This window comes from Ptiloglossa arizonensis, chromosome 7 (assembly GCF_051014685.1).
Source record: "Ptiloglossa arizonensis isolate GNS036 chromosome 7, iyPtiAriz1_principal, whole genome shotgun sequence".
Lineage (NCBI taxonomy): Eukaryota > Metazoa > Arthropoda > Insecta > Hymenoptera > Colletidae > Ptiloglossa > Ptiloglossa arizonensis.
Genome location: NC_135054.1, coordinates 13,422,469 through 13,441,723, shown reverse-complemented (window position 1 = coordinate 13,441,723; position 19,255 = coordinate 13,422,469). Strand labels below are relative to the sequence as shown.

The window sequence follows — 19,255 nt, the reverse complement described above, 5'->3', positions numbered from 1 at the left end:
GGGAAACTAACTCACGAAAAGGTCACCGTTGTGTACCTTTCCCTCCGATTTCGTTACGACGTATTATTGTTTGCGTTGAAACGTGTGCAATTAATTAACCGGCTACCGGGAGCTGGTCTTCCATTCGAAGAAAACACTGCAAAAAGTGTAATAGAAATCGTATAAAAGTTATACCGAGAACGATGGGAATTATAAACGAACATTGAAAAAGTGCCCTCGCGGTTTTGGAAAGTGAAATAATAAATTCGATAAACTATACAGTATGGATACAAAAAATTCAAGACGTATAAAATATAGTTGATTTAACAGTGAACGAAGCTCTGTTACTTTTTGTTGCTCTAAAAAGGAATTTTCTGTGTTTAGGAATTTAAGAATTTAAAAATTTAGGAATTTAGGAACTTAAGAATTTAAGAATTTAGGCAATTAGGAACTTAGGAACTTAGGCACTTAGGAACTTAGGAATTTAGGCACTTAAGAACTTAGAAACTTAGCAATTTAGGAATTTAGAAATTTAGGAACTTAGGAACTTAGGAATTTAGGTATTTAAGAATTTAGGAATTTAGGAATTTAGGAATTTAGGAATTTAGGAATTTAGGAACTTAGGGACTTAATAATTTAGGAATTTAGGCACTTAGGAACTTAGAAACTTAGGAACTTAGGAACTTAGGAACTTAGGAACTTAGGAATTTAGGAATTTAGGAATTTAGGAATTTAGGAACTTAGGAATTTAATAATTTTTCTAAATTTTCTTCCTTACCTTATCTCAAGAGATAAGGAACAAATTCCCTTTGACAATTACCTCATTATTTCTATAATTCTCACGTTGATTGACTTTTAACCGCGACACCAATAGTATCACTTATCGACGTAAATTGGCGATTAAATAACGACACGGTGGTATTTAAATTGACATTTCAGCCGATGCATCATTTACTCGGAGTAACGCACCACGCGGTGGTAAATATCGATACGTGTTTAAAAATATGTATAAAAACATCCGTAGGTGTTCCGTGAAAGTTGCACGTAGCTGCAACGTTTAAAAAAATTTGCATAATCCGAAGAACGGAGGGGGGGGTTGCACGTGACTCATCGAATTCGTCGAAAGCACATTTTCGTTAATAGTGGCTCGGATTCGATGAGCTCCTCCGCTCCTCTTCCCGTTTATTTAAATCGAGAACAGCGTTAACCCGGTTCTCACGGTTAAAGGGAATTGTTTAACAAGCGCGTCAACTTTCTATCGCGTTGGAATGTTTAAGCAGCCAGGAAACGCATCGTTAACAATGGACGAAAAATGTTCGCCTTGCCAAGCTCTCGTTTTTCTTTTCGAAAGTTTTCAGCAACCTGTTAGATTTAATCGTGCCGTACACGCGGATTAAATGTTAATAAATGTTGTAATTCAATCACTCTGTATACCCGGACGGGATAAATTCTTTAACAATTAACATAATTTAATCGCTCCGTGTACGCACGAACGATGTAGATAAATTTTATACTTTTTTAATTCCACGTGAAACGATTACGGTAACGTGTCGTGACCAACGATGAAAAATTATCCGAACGTATATATGTAGACAATCTGAAAGAAAGGGAGATAACGATATACGTCAAATAGATGATACAGCCAAGTTGCATAAGTTTTTGAGTATCAGTGGTTTTCTCGTTCGAGAAAAATCTTCTAATGAGTAAAAATATTAAAATATTACTCGTTAAAAAATTACTTTCGACTGATCAATTTCCGGAATATTTTAGTAAAAGTGGTATTGTAGTCGATAACTGTTTCTAATTTTATTTTTATATATTGATAACAGGCTTCTTTTTTTATATTTTGCATACTTTATTAGTGTGCCACGAAATCGTCACAGTGATGCAAATTTCTAGTAATTTAAAAGAGACCTTGCAATCTTATAATTCTCGAAAAGGTTTACGCGCAATTACCTAACCCAGACCTTGAGCTACTTTCTCGTTCGCATCTCTTCATTTTACGCAACAGTCAATTGCATTGAAACAAAAATTAAATTGGCCTAAAACGACCGTACGTATATATAAATTTCGTCTCATTGGATTCTGCGTAAAAGATAGATAAAATATGATAGATAAAATATATTCCGTAAATAAAATTTTCTAAAACTGGTACTTTGAACGTAATTGCAGCTAACGTTTATTTTAGAACCCCCGGTAGAAAAGCAAACGAAAAGATCAATGATCTCGTGTTTCCCTTCAAGAATATCGATACCCTTATCAATTATCTACAAATTCCTTTGAGAAGATAAACCCAATCGTGGCTGGCAAAATACCGAGAAAGTTGCTATTATTTTTGCCACAATCTCATTACATAAGTCCAACTTACCTGTCACGCTAGTTTGATCGTGCTACTCGTATTTGTAACTTTCTCAGGGACCAGTTTTCAAAAAAGAAAAAGATTTCATTAATTCGAGTAATATCTAAATATCTAAATCAATAACGTCTAATATCCAAACGAACGATTTCAATTTTCATTTCGTCACTTTTCCCTCCGGAATATCATTACGAACCGTTACATGCATACAGATGCATTTTTTAATTTCCTTTTTCTTATTTGTCCTTCTGAAATATTATTACAAACGTTAACCGCGTCCAAATGAATTTTTTCATCCGTTCGACAGAGGATTTTAATTTTTTATTTCTCATTTTTCCTTTACGAATATCATTGCAAACGTTGGGTGCATTCAAATGCACTTTTTCACCCACTTGACGATCGGTCGGGCAAATAAGAAATATCGATAAGATATTCGTCCTCAGAGAACGCGATTTGACAGATCGAATTCGATACCAAGAGGAAGCAAGTTTTTATTTCTACTTGAAGTATTACTTAAAGTATTTTTCGACACGATGCAAATACTTCAAATTACACTCCGAGCGCGGTAATGCTATGTTCGATGCATCGTGCTCGATGCACCTTGTACCTTGAGAGTGCAACATCGAAACAATAACTTACCGAGGAATTGTTCCACGGCAGTAAACAAATCGTTACTCCTCGAGATTCGAGTGATATCATCTTGCAGACTCGAGAAGTGACCTCATCGCACCTACATACTGGTAGTTAGGTAGAAATGCCGTGGAAATCTCAAGATTATTCGCAAACGCATCTCTGCTCATCTCTCAATGACACGTTCTCTGTCATTCTTCGCTCTTAGCGAGCTATATTCTTCGAATCGATTATCGAATGAATTGTTATGGACGATTCGAGTCATTTTTTCACTCGTGTGCGCACAAATTTGCAATTCTGTCGTTCAGAAATAAAATTTGATGTTCCATCGAATTAAAAATGTGAATTGTACACCGGTTGAGCGATAAATCGTGTTTTACTTTACGGATAACAATGAGTCGTTGTTAATATTTACTAAGATTATATCCAGCCGCCATTGTAGTAGGTTCGTTTCTAACAATAACGCAATTGCTGTAAATAGTTTATGAAACGGTGTGTGTTCGAAATAGTGTTTATCGATGAATTAAATATAATTAATACAATTTAAAATGCAATCCGTGGTAACCAAATTTGACTCATTGTGCATTCAAAATTGAACGAAGAATACAGTGGACAAATATTGGATTAGGTCATCGTGCACGCTTTTTCAACTCGTTACGAATTGGAAATTAAAACCTGTCCTTACATGTTGTTTCAGTAGTAAACTTTTTCACCACCAATAAAATCCATGATAAATGAATGTACAAGTGTTAGTGGCTCGAGGTCGGATAATTAACAAGTATAATATACAATGAATGGGATGTTTCATTACTTCTCTCAACGTCGTGGACATCTTGTTTCGAACAAAGAAAAATTTAAATCGATGTTGACCCGTGGCATCTGTTAATCCTGCGACAATGTCGTCGTATTATGTCACTGACAAATTTAAATACGAACACTTGTTTCACAATTTTAAGTGTCGTTTCTCGTTACAGCGCTCCAAAAAAAGCTTCCAAACTGAACGTACACGTATACTCGAGTCTACGAAAGAAATGATTAATCGTATGTTATCGATTGTAACGAAAGAAAACCATTTGTTCCATTTACCATTTAAACTAATAAGTGTCGGTAAAAAGCAAAGCAACGTTTTCTCCGCGTTCTAGATTCACTCTTCCAAGTATTCCACGTGCAATTATGAACCCACCTAGTGCATCAACTTTTCCAGAATTTACAACAAATTATCAATGACGATACAAAATAATTATTTGCTCCATTTCGTCAATTAAACCAATAAGTATCGATCAGAAACAACGAAACATTTTCTCCACGAAAATGTAATAAAGATTCACTCCTTAAAGTATTCTACGTGCAATTATGAGCACATCCAGTGCACCAATTTTTTCCAGAATTTACAACAAATCATCACTGATAACGCAAAACAATTATTTGCTCCATTTTGTCACTCAAACCAAGAAATATCGATCAGAAACAATGAAACATTTTCTCCACGAAAATATAATAAAGATTCACTCCTGAAAGACTCACCCCTTCATTATTTGCTCCATTTTGTCATTCAAACCAAGAAATATCGATCAAAAACAATAAAAAATTTTCTCCGCGTTAAAAATTCACCGCTCGAAGTATTTCACACGCAATTATGGGCTCACCCAGTGCATGAACTTTTCCAGAGTGTTTGCAAAATTATTTCCCTAGACCCATCCATCGTGTAATTCGGAGTTGTCACGAGCGCGAGATCTAGCGTTTTACGCTAATAGCGGCTATTCACGCGGATGAACGCGGATCGAGTTAAGTCGGCCTGAAAAGCGGACGTCCTTAATTGCCGCGGACCGGGTAACGATTACGGGTGCGTTGTTTTTTCTTTTTTTTTTTTTTTTTTTTTCTTCCGCGCGAAAACGCTGAAAAACCCGCCACTCCGTCTATGGAAGCGCTCCCGGCGAGCAGTGAAAGTCGTTGAACGGGCAATCGCCGGTTGTTTGTAGACTTTGCTAGCTAGCGTGTCGCACAATACCACTACCGCTCGTGTTGGCGTCTTCTCGTCGAGCTTCCAGCATAAAAGTCGGTTGTTTAGTAGCGCTTCAACTCCAGAGGTCTCGTCTTCGTACGCGTGCCACTCCAGTGTCTCCTTCTAATCTCGTCGGCGCGTCGGTTCGTCGATCGACAACGATCGAGCTAGACCCTTACCGTGGAACTTCGTCGACGAAGGTCGACGTTCTTTAACCTCTCGAGTAAGTAATATTGTGCATGGGAAAACAACGGGAACAAGTGGTACGAAAATATTTTCGAACGCGATCATAGCAATACGTAAACGCGTCCGAGGACGATCTTCGGAGCGAGTTGAGCGTGTCACGAAGGCTTTGTTTTTCCATTTTTTTTACGTAGGTAATATTAGTATGTGAATGGAAATAGTATTAAAATATTTTGGAGCGGGATGACAGAAATACGTAAATGTGTTCGAGGACGATCTTTGGAGCGAGTTGAGCGTGTCACGAAGGCTTTGTTTTTCCATTTTTTTACGTAGGTAATATTAGTATGTGAATGGAAATAGTATTAAAATATTTTGGAGCGGGATGACAGAAATACGTAAATGTGTTCGAGGACGATCTTTGGAGCGAGTTGAGCGTGTCACGAAGGCTTTGTTTTTCAATTTTTTTTACGTAAATAATATTAATATGGGAATGGAAATACTATTAAAATATTTTGGAACAGGATGATAAAAATACGTAAACGTGTTCGAGGATGATCTTTGGAGTGAATTACGAAGGCTTTGTTTTTCAATTTTTTTACGTAAATAATATTACTATGTGTATGGAAATACTGTTAAAATATTTTGGAATTATAGGATAGAAATACGTAAACGTGTTTGAGGATAATCTTTGGGGCAAGTTGGGAGTACCTTTACAAAGGTTTTGTTTTTTAATTTTTTACATAAATAACATTACTGTATGTATGGAAATATAATACTATTAAAATATTTTGTAATGGGACGTTAAAAATACGTAAACGTGTTTGAGGATAATCCTTGAGGCGAGTTGGACGTATTACGAAGGCTTTGTTTTTTAATTTTTTACATAAATAATATTACTGTATGTACGGAAATACTATTAAAATATTTTGTAATGGGATGATAGAAATACGTAAACCTATTCGAGAATGAACTTTGGAGCAAGTTGGGAGTATCTTTACGAAGACTTTGTTTTTTAATTTTTTACGCAAATAATATTACTGTATGTATGAAAATACTATTGGAGGAAATAATATTGAAAGATTTGGGAAGGCGATGATAGGAATAAACGAACAGCGTTCGAGGACGATGCGCGAGTAGGCGTATCTTATTTTACGAAGGTTTCGTTTATGCAGTTGTTCGGTAACATTTATTTGAGAAGACTTGGTTACATCGTTACCAGTGTTCTCAAGCTTAACTCTCCTTCATGGAGACGCGCGGTTGAGTTTAGTTTATGCATTCGAGGATCGTGGATTAACAACGAACGGAACGTCTCTTTGGAGATGTATTTATTGACGTACCATTTGAAACGACTAGGGGAAATTTCTAGGGAATTTCGAAGAATGAATGAAACACAAGAGACGATAGAGACGAGCGCCTTTTCAAGTTTTGGATACCGAACCGAGCGAGCTATTCGAGTGGGTGATTCGCTAATTATTTTGAGCAATGATATATGTTAATTTGGCAAAGCAACGAATGTACAGATTTACGATATTGTTCGTGATTTCAGCCGTAGAGCATTCCGAAATTAGTAGCATAAATTCATTACTTCCGTACTGTGCGAATGTTATGCACATTATTTTAAAGAAACTTATATTTGAAAAAAAAAAAGAAAAGAAAATTTCTATCGAGAATTTACAGTTTGTTGCCTCGCGTTATTCTTATCGCGTTCGAGAAATTTACATTATTTTTATTTTCTTTCCGTATTATTAGCTGTATTTTTTATTTTTACCTTCATTGCCTTATATAACAGTCGTTATTTTAAGTCGTCTAGCCCGATAAATCAGTCTCCCCGTCTAATTTTGCGCAACGAAAACATCAAATTTGTATCGAAACGAAAGATAGACAAGTAGGAACAAACAACCGGCTCAAAACAAACGTTCAGCTTTGTCTCTGTCAAGATTAATTTAAAAATTGCCGAGTAAAACAAACATTTTACCTATTTTTAGAAATACTATACGTTTCTAAATACTTGAATGCTTCTTTCCGGGGACATCTTGCACATCTCGAGCAGCTGGATCGAATTTACAATTATATCAAAAATATTATACAATTTCTACGAATTGACGCAGATAAAGTTTCCCGAACGAAACATAAAAAATGTGTGACTTTTCATAAATATTTTTCTGGTTTATTCACCTCGGTGGTATAATATTATGCTTCCAGCTTGTTTATTATTTCCAAAAGAAACGATAACACGAACAATAAATATTAATTACTTATCTTGATCTCTTTCGGTATTTATTATTCACACCCCTTGATATACGTCACCTGCGAATCGTAAAAAACTGAAAGCCACAAAGATAAGGATAGAAAGTTAATTGATCTCAATCTTCGAGCATTTTGAAATTCAATTTCATCTAATCGAACATCGTTAAACAGCAGGGTAATACCCATCGATCTTGCTATCATTAACCGTGTCATTCAGCAGCGTGATCAACTCCACTTTCTATAAATTTCTCAATTGTAGCTTCGTATAAAACGAGATTCAACATCGTTAATTTTCTTTGTTTTATGGATCGACTCGATTTATTCGTATCAGACCCGTTGCATCCCGATAATACACTCTTATTCTACGATCAAAGTTGTTACGATAGATCTGGATGTCCTCTATAAATTATACTCAATTTTTTAATACACATTACAAACTTTAAAACATAAATTTAACACATACGGGATATTTTTTAGCCAAAGATTTCGGTACTCTCCATTTCCTTGGTACTTTCTCGTAATATTGCAAAATTAAAAACGCGTGTTGTGTACATTCCTCGGGTCATTTCCGACCCGTACACCCTCAACTTGATATCTTATAAACAGACATATTAATTCATCCTTTCGTTCGCAAACCTTTTCCACATTTTACTCGATTGAACAAAAATTCATCGCGCAACCATTTCCTTGGTTCTTTCTCGTAACATTGCAAAATTAAAAACACGTGTGGTGTACATTCCTCGGGTCATTTCCGACCCGTACACCCTCAACCCATCGAACTTGGTATCTCGTGAACAGACTCTTGAATATCAATTCATTCTTTCGTTCGCGAATCTTTTCCAAATTTTACTCGATTAAACGAAAATTTATCGCGCAACCATACCGTCGACAATCGCCTAACCGTGACTACTCACCGATCGTTCGTCTCCTCTTTCTAATGATCGGCCATTCTTCTCAATTACATACCGGCCGGATCATTCGATCGCGCTGGGAATAATGCAACATTGTTCAATCCGTCGTGATAATTGATCAACGCGCTTGCATTCACCGGCCGACGGTCATTAAAAAGAACTGCTGTTAATTAACGACGTCCCAATATTTGGTCGACACACGGTGGCTCATTTCGCGTGCGATTATTGTTGCGCGCGGACGTGACATAATACAGGGGCGAGCAGCCAAACGGCAACATCAATTAATTTTACAAATACCTCGATCGATCAACAACGCGTCTTTTCTCTACTTCGTCCACCCCCTTACCCTCCCTTCATCGCGTTCTCGTGGTCGTTGATTTTCGTTGATTTAATTCTCGTCATCCGCGCGTTATTACCAACCGATAACAGTGGTGAACGTTCTCCACGTTCTACGCCGCGTCTCGATACGCACGGCGTCGGTTGGCGTCGTTCGATCGCGTCGATGTGTATTTATAAGTCACGTAGAGGGACCGGAAGATCGTATCGAGAATCGCTGACCTACGACAATCGATCGTGGCTCGTGTACAGGAAACCGTGACAACGCGAGAAACGTGGGTAGACGAATCGATCGATCGATCGATCGATCGATCGATCGATCGCGAGAGTTGTCGATGGAAATCGAATTACGATATCAACGTGTTCGATCGATCGTTCGAAAACGAATCGAAAACGTAGAGGGCGATTTCTTCCCACAAGGCCTCGTTTTCGTGAAAATTAATGTTGAATAGAGACGATTGCGCGGGTACGCACGTGGTGTGTCGAGTGATGACAGTTGACGCGGCGACAGTTACGCAGGGACGACTGCAACGGGATGACTAAGACGGGAAGATCGCGGAACGATTTCGGCGAAAGTTGGCAGATATTTTCATCGAGGCCATTCCGAGAATCGTAGCGTTGTTTTGTCGCTAGTTTTCTAAGTTACATATTTCCCGACTACGTATGAATCACGAAGGTTATTGAAAATAAAACTTGCACCGTTTCCGGAGGCTTGTGAATCAGTGGAGAATGTTTGAAGAGAGATGATACTTTTCAAATATTTTTTGAAAAGTACAATTTTGATCAGAGGGAAATAATGCAATTTTTATCAGAGGGAAATAGTGCAATTTTTATCAGAGGGAAATAGTGCAATTTTGATCAGAGGGGAATAGTGCAATTTTGATCAGAGAGGAATAGTGCAATTTTGATCAGAGGGAAATAGTGCAATTTTTATCAGAGGGGAAACAGTGCAATTTTTATCAGAGGGTAATACTGCAACTTTTATCAGAGGGAAATAGTGCAATTTTGATCAGACAGATTTTTTTACGTTGCAGTTTATTCTTTTTCGATTGTTATAACGTACACAAAATACGAAGCAAACAACGATCATTGAATCTCAAGTGTACATTTCTGCAGTCACTTAGCTCTCGTCGTCGACTCTCCTCGTTACATACGTTGTCATACCAAACCACTTTCCTCTTTTTTTTTCCCTCAATTGCTCGATTTCACTCGTTCAATGTTTCAATCCACACTTCACTCGGACTCTACAGTTGGCAGACCGTTTTATCCTGCGAATTAACAGGTAGATAATTCCCCATTGATCCACTTTCCTCCACGTCTCGTCCAGCAGGTAGATCGTGTTACTTGGTGGAGGTCGTGGCAAGCTGTTCATCGTTTGGATGTTTCCTAGATGCTCTCGGGATGAACGTTGTACGCAAGTTTTGCGCGATAATTTTCTGACCATGTTCCGTATCTCTTCGCAAGATTCTCGGTGTTTTCATGAATAGTCTCAGTTAAGACTTATCTCGAGGTTCTTCTCGGATACTACGAGCACTCACAAATACCGTAAAATAGTATCCATTGATTCTAATTTTTTTACGCGGCTATTAGCAATTAATTCGCAGAACTGAATCTAGAACTTGGTAGAAAACAAGCTCTTCGTGTACGATAATTAGCTCGGTGTGTCCATCGTAGTCGTGTTAGTTAAACAGAACCGAATACTTGACTACATTTACATTTATTTTTTGAAGATAAAGACAACTTTATTTTCTCTAAGTAGAGTCTATTATGAATACAGTATTTATTTATCATTTTATTCATAAAGATTATGAAGATTATTATACACACTTGAGAAAGTGTAATTTTATAATGAGACAAATTTTTGATTCTTAATTGTTAGATGATAAAGTATACAGAACTTTCTGATTTTCATAATATATTCATCTGTCTACGTATAGACCAGAGTATTGGGCCCTCTTCGGGAGTGTGCAAATATTAAAAAAGAATATTTAAATCGAAACATTTAAATTGAGAAACAAACATGCGCATGGTAATTTGAAAAGCTAATAACGTGTGGTTTGTGTACGTATGATAATAAAATTACAAGAAGAATCGGAAAACAAAATGCGAATGTATAATATTCTGCAAGAGAATCAGAAACGACCGAGACGCTCTTTGCAGCATCAGCATAAGTAGCGCATTAAAAATCACTACCTGAAATGAGAATGTGGAACTTGGCTATCTCTTCTTATACCGGTACGTAAAATTACAAAACGGATGATATTTCTTGTCACGAGAACAAGGAACTATCTTGTTACAGTTCGAATACTTTGCCCAAGTGTGTCGAAAAGGAAGCAAAATCAATCCACCGAGTAACTATTAAAAGGCACATAAATTTATATTTAGAATGCAATCATTGACCCTAAAAATTGTTCAATTTTCATCTTGGAAATATATTCCCTTCTGTTCCTCGCAGAGAACTCGATAATTCGCGTTCGATCCATTTCTCTTCGCGAAGCTTTACAAACAATCAGATAAGTATAATTACTATGATCCACGAGCATAAGTAGCCGATTAGTATCAACGACCAATCAATCAAAGTTTCATTACTCGAAGTTATTTCATAAAAGAAAATACGCTCCAAAATTATATTCTTCGATGAACCGATCGCACAAAATAAATCGAGTACACTTTTGCAAAATTGAAAGAGTACACTTACTCTGAAAAGTGTATTCGTTACACTGATAACTATAATTACTTGCGATGAACGATTCGACAATTCATTGAACGATAATTCTATCAAATAGAATTGCCAACGTTTTTCCAGTTCGTGTCTCATTGGAACACATTTCGTGCGTTGAAGAAGCTCGATGTAAAAATCGGAGCTCTTATCGTGTATCTCATAAGACTCGCCAGACTCGTTTGTAGTCTCTTGAACGTTAAAAAGTCCACGTTTTGCGATTACGTTAGCTTGGTTTTCGACGAAGAAAGTCGAGTAGGGCCCGTTTCCCGGCCAGCTGATCACCCGCGGACCGAAAAGTCGACACAATGACCCGAATCGGGACTCGAATCGATACACTTTCACGATTACGGGACCTTTGCGTCCGTCGGGGCCAAATCGGTTCAATAGCTGCTCGAAAGAGCAGCTGGCGGGTCGCCAATAAGGATCTGTTTATACACAAATCGACGCTCGGTACGCATCGATCGAAAAGAGGGGGATGAAGGGGTCCTGGTCACTCCGAAAGGAGATGGAATATATTTTCTTGAAAATCGCGGAAGCCAAATAAACGTCGGTTGCGTTGCGTTCGTGAGGTTTAACTCGATACAAGTTGTGTAACGGTTTTGGCGAAAATAGTCGCCCGCTGGGCATAAATCACATCCAATGATTCATGATAACTATCTATCTACCTCTGGTCCGTGGACATTATTGAGAAGAATTACACGTGTAGAGAGAAAATCAAGGCAGACCGAGTTAGTTTTGTTACACTGTCAGCTCGCGATCGTTCGAACCGTGACGGATTCTAAGTTTCCTTCAATTTTATAGTTATTCGTCGCGCGAACAACTTTGCTCTAGATCGACGATTGTTTCTCAGCGTTCTCCGGAACATAAAACGGTGGAAAATCGATCGTGACTTTGGACGTGTTCAAAATTACGATCTTTAGAGGGTTACTTGTGAATCAGTATCGAACAGTTTTAGGTTTAGACAGTAACGCTGATATGGAGCATTATTTATATATTTTGGTTCGATTACGGATTAATTGAATTAAATTTGAATCGTTTCAAAAAACTTAAAATTTTGAAAAATTACATTTCGATTCAGACTGACCGATTAGCTCTACAAGGCTCAAATGTTATAATTGGTAACTTTTTCTTGCAACGATTATTTTCTTCGCGATTTCAAGGCTGTTACGAGATACTAGTTGTTCAATAATCTTCGCTTTTTGGAAGTGTGCAATTGTAAATTAAACGAACTATAATTACTTCGTAAATATCCGATAAAAGTTGGCAAACTTCTGGTAACTTTTTGTTCCAAGAAACGAGTAAATATTATCCCATGAAAGAAATCAGTCCGTCCGCGGGGTATGAAAAATCGGTCCGCTTTGCAAACCAGTCGTATAGGTTTTGCAACGAGCAGCTCGATTCGTTTCACCGTTTTAGTTCTTCAAACCACGCGAAACGGCTCCAAACAGGTTTTCAATTCCGTATTGGACAAAGAAGTATATTTCGTGTAAAATAGAACAGAATTCCCCGCACGTAGAATAGAAAATTCAACCTCCCGGGAAACTGGCCCGGTGAGTTTCCACATTTTTCACCCAACCGGAAACTTTACCTGTAAATGTCACATCGACTCGATCACATTGCACCGAGGAGCAAGAAAAATTAAAAAAAAAATTAACAGATCGTACGGATGAAAAATATCTACTTTCACGTATCGCCATCGATTCGATTCCAACTCGATACACCTCGAAAGCGTCTCTAATGTCGTGTCTAATCGTAATTAATTACATGCATATCGCAACGTTGCAGCGACGTGGCCGGTGCAACGAGTCAATTAGCTACCCTAACTCGCAGTTTAATTGGAACAAGCACGTTCTCGAAAAAAATTGTGACGGTCGTTGCATCTTGAATCGTTAACTTCTTCCGATCGATGTAGCCTCCGGTGTGGCGTTTAGCGGCCTCCAAGCTTCGTTTGCGACGTAACGGTCGTTAATGTCCACGTGCCGTGTCGGCTGCAACAACGGTTCCTGTTGCAGGATTAGCAATTTCCAAGCGGGCAACAGCTTAACGGCAGTTGTTTCGACAAACAACGGGTGGCTGTCGAACGTAGTTACTTTTTGCGATTATCGAGATACGTTGGCACAGTTTCTACGCGATTACCGATCTCGGGAAATTGATGACATTGTGAGAGATCGAGAGCGGGAACACGAACGTTGAGAGTTGTGAAACAGTTCTAGGTGTTTGATCACTGATTTTCTAGAGAACGGTGGAAGTTTTTAGTTTCCAGTTCTCAAACATTGGAATTGAATTCAGTAACGGTACTGAACAATTTTGGAGTCCAAAAATTCTAATTAATTGTGGAAGATAAGAATTCTAGGGTGCAGTAATTGTGGTAATGTAAAAAATTCTAGAGTAGGTAAATTATAGTGGAATAAAATTCTAGAGTAGGTAAATTATAGTGGAATAAAATTCTAGAGTAAAAATTTCCAAAGTAGAAATATTATAAGAGAATTTTGGAGTAAGTCGATTCTAGAGTAAGAAAATTTTAGAGCGAACAGTGAGTAAATTAAAACAGGACAAAATTTAAAATAACACAATTTTGATAGAGGAAAAAGTTTTAGTGTAAAAAGAATGTAAGTTTCTATTTAAAATATTGAAAACCTCGAAGAACTATTTGAATTATATAGAGGTTTTAGAATTTGTATGTGCAATGACGACAATATTTTTTACATGGGCCAAAATATCGGAACAAATTTGAAAAGCTACTATTAGGTTGTTTGGAAAGTCATTTCGATTTTTTTTTGGTGCAAACGAAACACGATTTTTTTAGAATGTATAAACATTTTATTCAATTATGCATTCTCCATTTTGGAAAACGAAATTTGTCGAACAATCCAATATAATTTCGAGGATTGGAAACAGTCGAAGAAACATTGTCGATCGTGATTTTTTTTTATATTTCACCGAATGAGATCTTTCTGCCAGCGCAATAGTCGATCGCATAATCTCTGTCAAAGGTGAAGTTTGCTCATTACGCTGTAATTAGGATAGAGCTGCGTTGGAAGAAATAATGTCATTAGCTCGATGGAATTTCAATTGCATCAGATTAGCGCGTTTCTCCTCCTCTTTTTCATTGCCCTAATGGACGTGTACTGTCGCTCACGATTGATAACATTGTTCGATTCTGATTTTTATTGCCACTTCCATCGCTACGATTACGTCTGTTTCAACAGAGATTTTTTTTTATCGTCGACCAATTGATAATAGAAGTTTTGTAATCGATCGACGCGTAACGAATTATTTTTCAAGCAAAATAATAGCACAGTACACTTCGAAACGTTCGATTAAAGACGTTGGAAAAATTTCGTAACATTTGCATCTCGGTTTCTTATTAATTACGATATTTATTCCTCTCGTGCGATAAAGAGGAAACAAAACGTCCGGAACGGTGGAGATACACGGAATACGTGATACAATTAATTAATAAAATATCCACGGAGTGCTAAACGGGTTCCTTTCTAACTTCTACATATTCATATCTTACTGCGCAAGTGAAACCACTTGCATAACGTAATCGTAAGAGAACAAATTATTCACGACATCTCGAGCTTCCGTATACACACACGTGTCACTCGAATTTATTTCGATTACGTTTTTAATTACATCGCAGAAACAAATTCTGTTTTCATCGACAGATCGACGAAGGTTAATAAAACTTTAGAAATAACGTAAAACAGAAAGGAACGATACATTTTATCGCAAATGCAACGAAATTTCTTTCGTCGTTGAAAATACAACAGAATTTCCCGCAATAAAAAATAAATAATTCCACAAACTCTAAAATAACCAAAAACTAATTTTTCCCCAAATTATCGATCAAGATCGTAAATAATTTCTTTGGTATTCTATTTTCTAAGAAACATTCTTCCAAATATCGTTCACAAGTACATTCCAAACGAATACTAGGTCACGAGTGCACCATATGCTCCAATACGAATAATTCTTACATAATAACAGTAAAAACCTTCATAAATTCCTTCCACGTACTTATAAACATATTTTTACGCGGTAAAATTACGGGCTCTCGAACCTGGATCTCTTTCATTAATAAAAGATGAATTTTTCAACGGTTAGGTGAGCAGGTTACTCTGACCGAGTATTGTACACCGAGTTGCAGATACTGTTACGCGTGGGTGTGCAGATAATCGCGACTAATGATCTCCCCCAAGGATATCATTGATCCTCGGTAACTCGCGCGAATAACATACGGGGGGGATCTCGTTGAAACGGCAAGTAGAAATCCACTCTTACTTCATCTGTGTTTACCTGAACGTGCGAGAATGCTGCACCTTCTCGATTAGCCGTGGAATCCTCGAGAGTTCACGTTTCGTAATTCCTCGATTGGCCGTAGAAGGCCTTTGGCTCGGTGTCGTTTATCGGAACTTGTCGATAAGTTCTGTTAATTAAGCTCGTGACGCGTCCCTTGAGTCTTGCACAACAGCGAACATCGGCGTTCACTGAGTCATCGAGATGTTACACTTTTTGTTAAACATCTCTTCGAAACTTCGACCGTCGAAGTGTCCCCAATCTTTGAAATTTAACGTTTCGTGTAACTTTGAGCAACTTGTTAAGAAATTCGCGCTACGAACGTTGTAGAGATAAATAGAAAAAGATCATCGTGGTAAGAAAAAGAGTCTTTGTAGTAATTTTCCTAGGAAACGAGTCATCATAGTGATTTTCACATGAAACAAAAATTATCATAGTATATTTCCACAGGAAGAAAGTCATGGTAATTTTTGCATAAAAATTACTCGTTCCGGTGATAAGATATGTACCAAATGCCCACTTGGTAAATTGTACACTGATTTAAGTATAAAAAGAAAAACAATGGTTAAATTTCGATTCGTTCATTGTGAAATATTTAATTCTGTAATTGAAATTCTAATTCTTATTCTACATTTAAAACAGTTCATCTTTCATTTGTTGCTCGAAACTTTTGGACACAAATTTTGCCCACATTTAGTAGACATTGTTAATTTCAGATTATTGTTCAATTCTGCGCAAGTTTGTACGGCTATTAAACATCCTCTCCGATAAATAGAATATTTTCTAATTCAACACCAACTTGTCGAGTTTCTGCGTTTATTAATATTGTACGTTTATTATTCACAATCGTAACAAGTACGTGTGCAAAGTTTTCCTCGAGAACTTTTCATCACACGTTATACTTTTTCAATGCGAACTTGCACCAAAAGCAAGTGTATCTAGAGAGTACACCTAAATCTAGAAACGAAGGTAAAATATTTCAGATTTTGAAAGTCGACTCTCAGACCTGATTCACGGTGCATTCAGCGTAACATAGAATTGTATCCAGTTGCGTACTTTTCCAACGGGCATTGAATCTCCATTTTTCAACGTCCGAATCGTTTCAGGTTCGGGCATCTCGCTTTTTAACGATCGTCGAGTGATTTAGAATCGTTTACCATTGATTGACAATCTTTCGTAGAGGACTGCGTCGATCTATCCGGCTCGCGGAGATGTCGAAACATCCTCTGTCAGCGACAGCACAAGAAAAACCACGGCTTTGTCGGAGACAAAGTTCCGCCGGCGATATTTCATTCGTGATCAGCCCCAACGAAATAAATACTCGCGTCGTGCCGGCTTAGAAATGAATGAGCACCAAAAATAGGGAGCGTTTACTCTTTTTTCTCGTTTCTGGCGAACAGGGCGTTGCCTGTCTGGTCGGCGACTGTCATCGAAAGCCCCGTTGCGACCCTAATTTTAACACAACCGTGCAAACATCGTAAGATAACATATTAATTGCAAATATCAAACGTTGTGTATCCACTGGAGTCTAAAATATTCATTGTTTAAACGAGTACTGTGTACACAGAGTGTTTGAAAATATGTGAGCATGACTCCGGAGACGAATTAAAAACAGTAGAAAAATATTCTTACGAATATATTACGATCATTTTTTTTCAATTGCAACTGGTTCTGTACTGTACCGTTTATTTAATTATATAGAAATTATTCAAAATGGACACCTACTACGTCTACTCTTGTCACCAAGAGAGTGCACTGAACCGATTCAAGCACATTACAAAATGGTGTTTGTATAACAGATATAGTCGTTCACGAGACGAGGAATGTTACTTGTGAATGGTTGAAGAAATGGTTTCATTTATTATTATAGAATTATTGGAAGAGAAAAACAGTTGCGACCGAAAACTAAGTATTGAACATTATTTGTGTATACTTTCTTTATCTTGGTGTGCTAAATTTGCCTGTAAAGTTATGCTCACGTGAACCTTTATTCTTCTATTCGACTATACACGTCTCTCGAGCAAAAATGTTACGAATGTATGGAATTTAGGTTTCTAACTTTGTAACACGATGAGATGGCTAAGAGAATACCGGAGTATGTACTGTAATAGCTTTGCTTATAGCAAAATAATATAATGTGAGGACTGAATAAGTAGAAAAAGACCTAAATTGGCAGTAACAGAGAGTATTAATCATTGTAATCCTAAAATCAACAAGTTTGATCACTGAAATTTTAATTAGATATATTTTTTGTTGATCTCTTACGAAAAACACACTAATTTGTACTGTCCTCTAACCATTTTCTAATCGAAACTTTACAAGGTTTTCTCTATGACAAGTGATGTACAAGTTTGATTGTACATTTTAATTGCAAGTAGTCGCGAATAATACGGTAAAAAGTTGCGACAACCCTCGAATAACACGGTACTTGACTCGCACGGAGTCTCGAATAACAAGGTCACGCATTTATACACGAATCCCGAGTCTCGATTAACAGGAATCCAATTGACTATGGACTGTGAAATTTTCTTCTAATTCCAACTGCAAACCAATGCCATGAAATAATAAAAAATGTTAAATAAAGCAAAATGAAGCTTCATGTACTTCATGTACGATCTCGCGAATCCTGCTACGTCTGACTGAAATGCCGGCTTTGCGGGTCCTTAGACGCTCCCCTAATTGCGTGCACGGCCCATTAGCGCGTTTCCACCGCAAGAGAGATCGCCTCGGTTGAGCTGCTTGTGCTTCCGAGATTTAATTACCAATAGTTAAATCTGCTCAATTTCGAGACATCGCACTCTTGTGAAAAGTAACTTTCAGACACTTTCGATTTCGCTACTGTACATATTTACAGAACTTGCAAGTCTGTAGTCGTGTCGAAGATCCTTAATTGTTCGTGAACATCAATTCTGTGCCGGGAAGAATCGCCAAGAATAATTCAGCTATAACGCAAAGCTTTGCAACATAGATCCTTATTCGATCCAACAATTCCATCGAGTCTAAACACATGTCTCGAGAATACTTCATTAAGTCTGAACACATGTACCCCGTAATACTCCATTAGGTTTGGACATGTGTTTCGGGAATACTCTCTTCTTTCTCTATATTCCAACAAAATGGCACTAGTTTCTGAACCAAAGCGACAGGGAGTTTCTGTCACATAGAACAAAATGTTCAAGCGAAGATCGCTGCAATACAGCTTTCTGGACCAGCGTCAAGCGGCTGGCTTTGTTTCCGTTATTATTAGAAACAGTGACAACCGTAGCATTCAAATCTCGTGCAGGACAAATAAATTCTCCCCCGGCGCGGTTTATTCACTGGGAAGAATTCAACGAGGCTGTTAAGCGACGCGAAATGAATACCACGGCGTTTCGTATGGACGGATAACGACTCGCCTTTTTTTCGTGGCCGTGAAAGTAAGCCGAGCGATTTTCATTCACTTACGCAGAAATAAACTTTCCGGGAAGTCGTAGAAATTAATTAGCAGGCAGATTTCTCGCGGGCAGCGAGAGCGCACGCGATATTTGGAGCACTGAAAGTTTCAGTGCACGTTTGTCGAAGGTCTCTATCGAAATGGGTTTCAACAT

The 19,255-nt window shown here is 37.6% G+C and overlaps 1 protein-coding gene across 12 annotated transcripts in view; it reads left to right on the top strand.

Annotated features, from left to right (window-relative positions):
- Nucleotides 1–19,255, top strand: part of Tmod (tropomodulin) — a 124,899-nt gene that overhangs the window by 68,139 nt on the left and 37,505 nt on the right. The window contains exon 1 of one of the 12 annotated variants that reach the window (XM_076317107.1): nucleotides 5,037–5,190. The exons of the other annotated variants lie outside the window; for them this stretch is intronic. The gene's annotated coding sequence lies outside the window, so the exon portion shown is untranslated. Of the gene's footprint in view, nucleotides 1–5,036; nucleotides 5,191–19,255 lie in introns of those variants that run through there. 12 annotated transcript variants of the gene reach the window in all.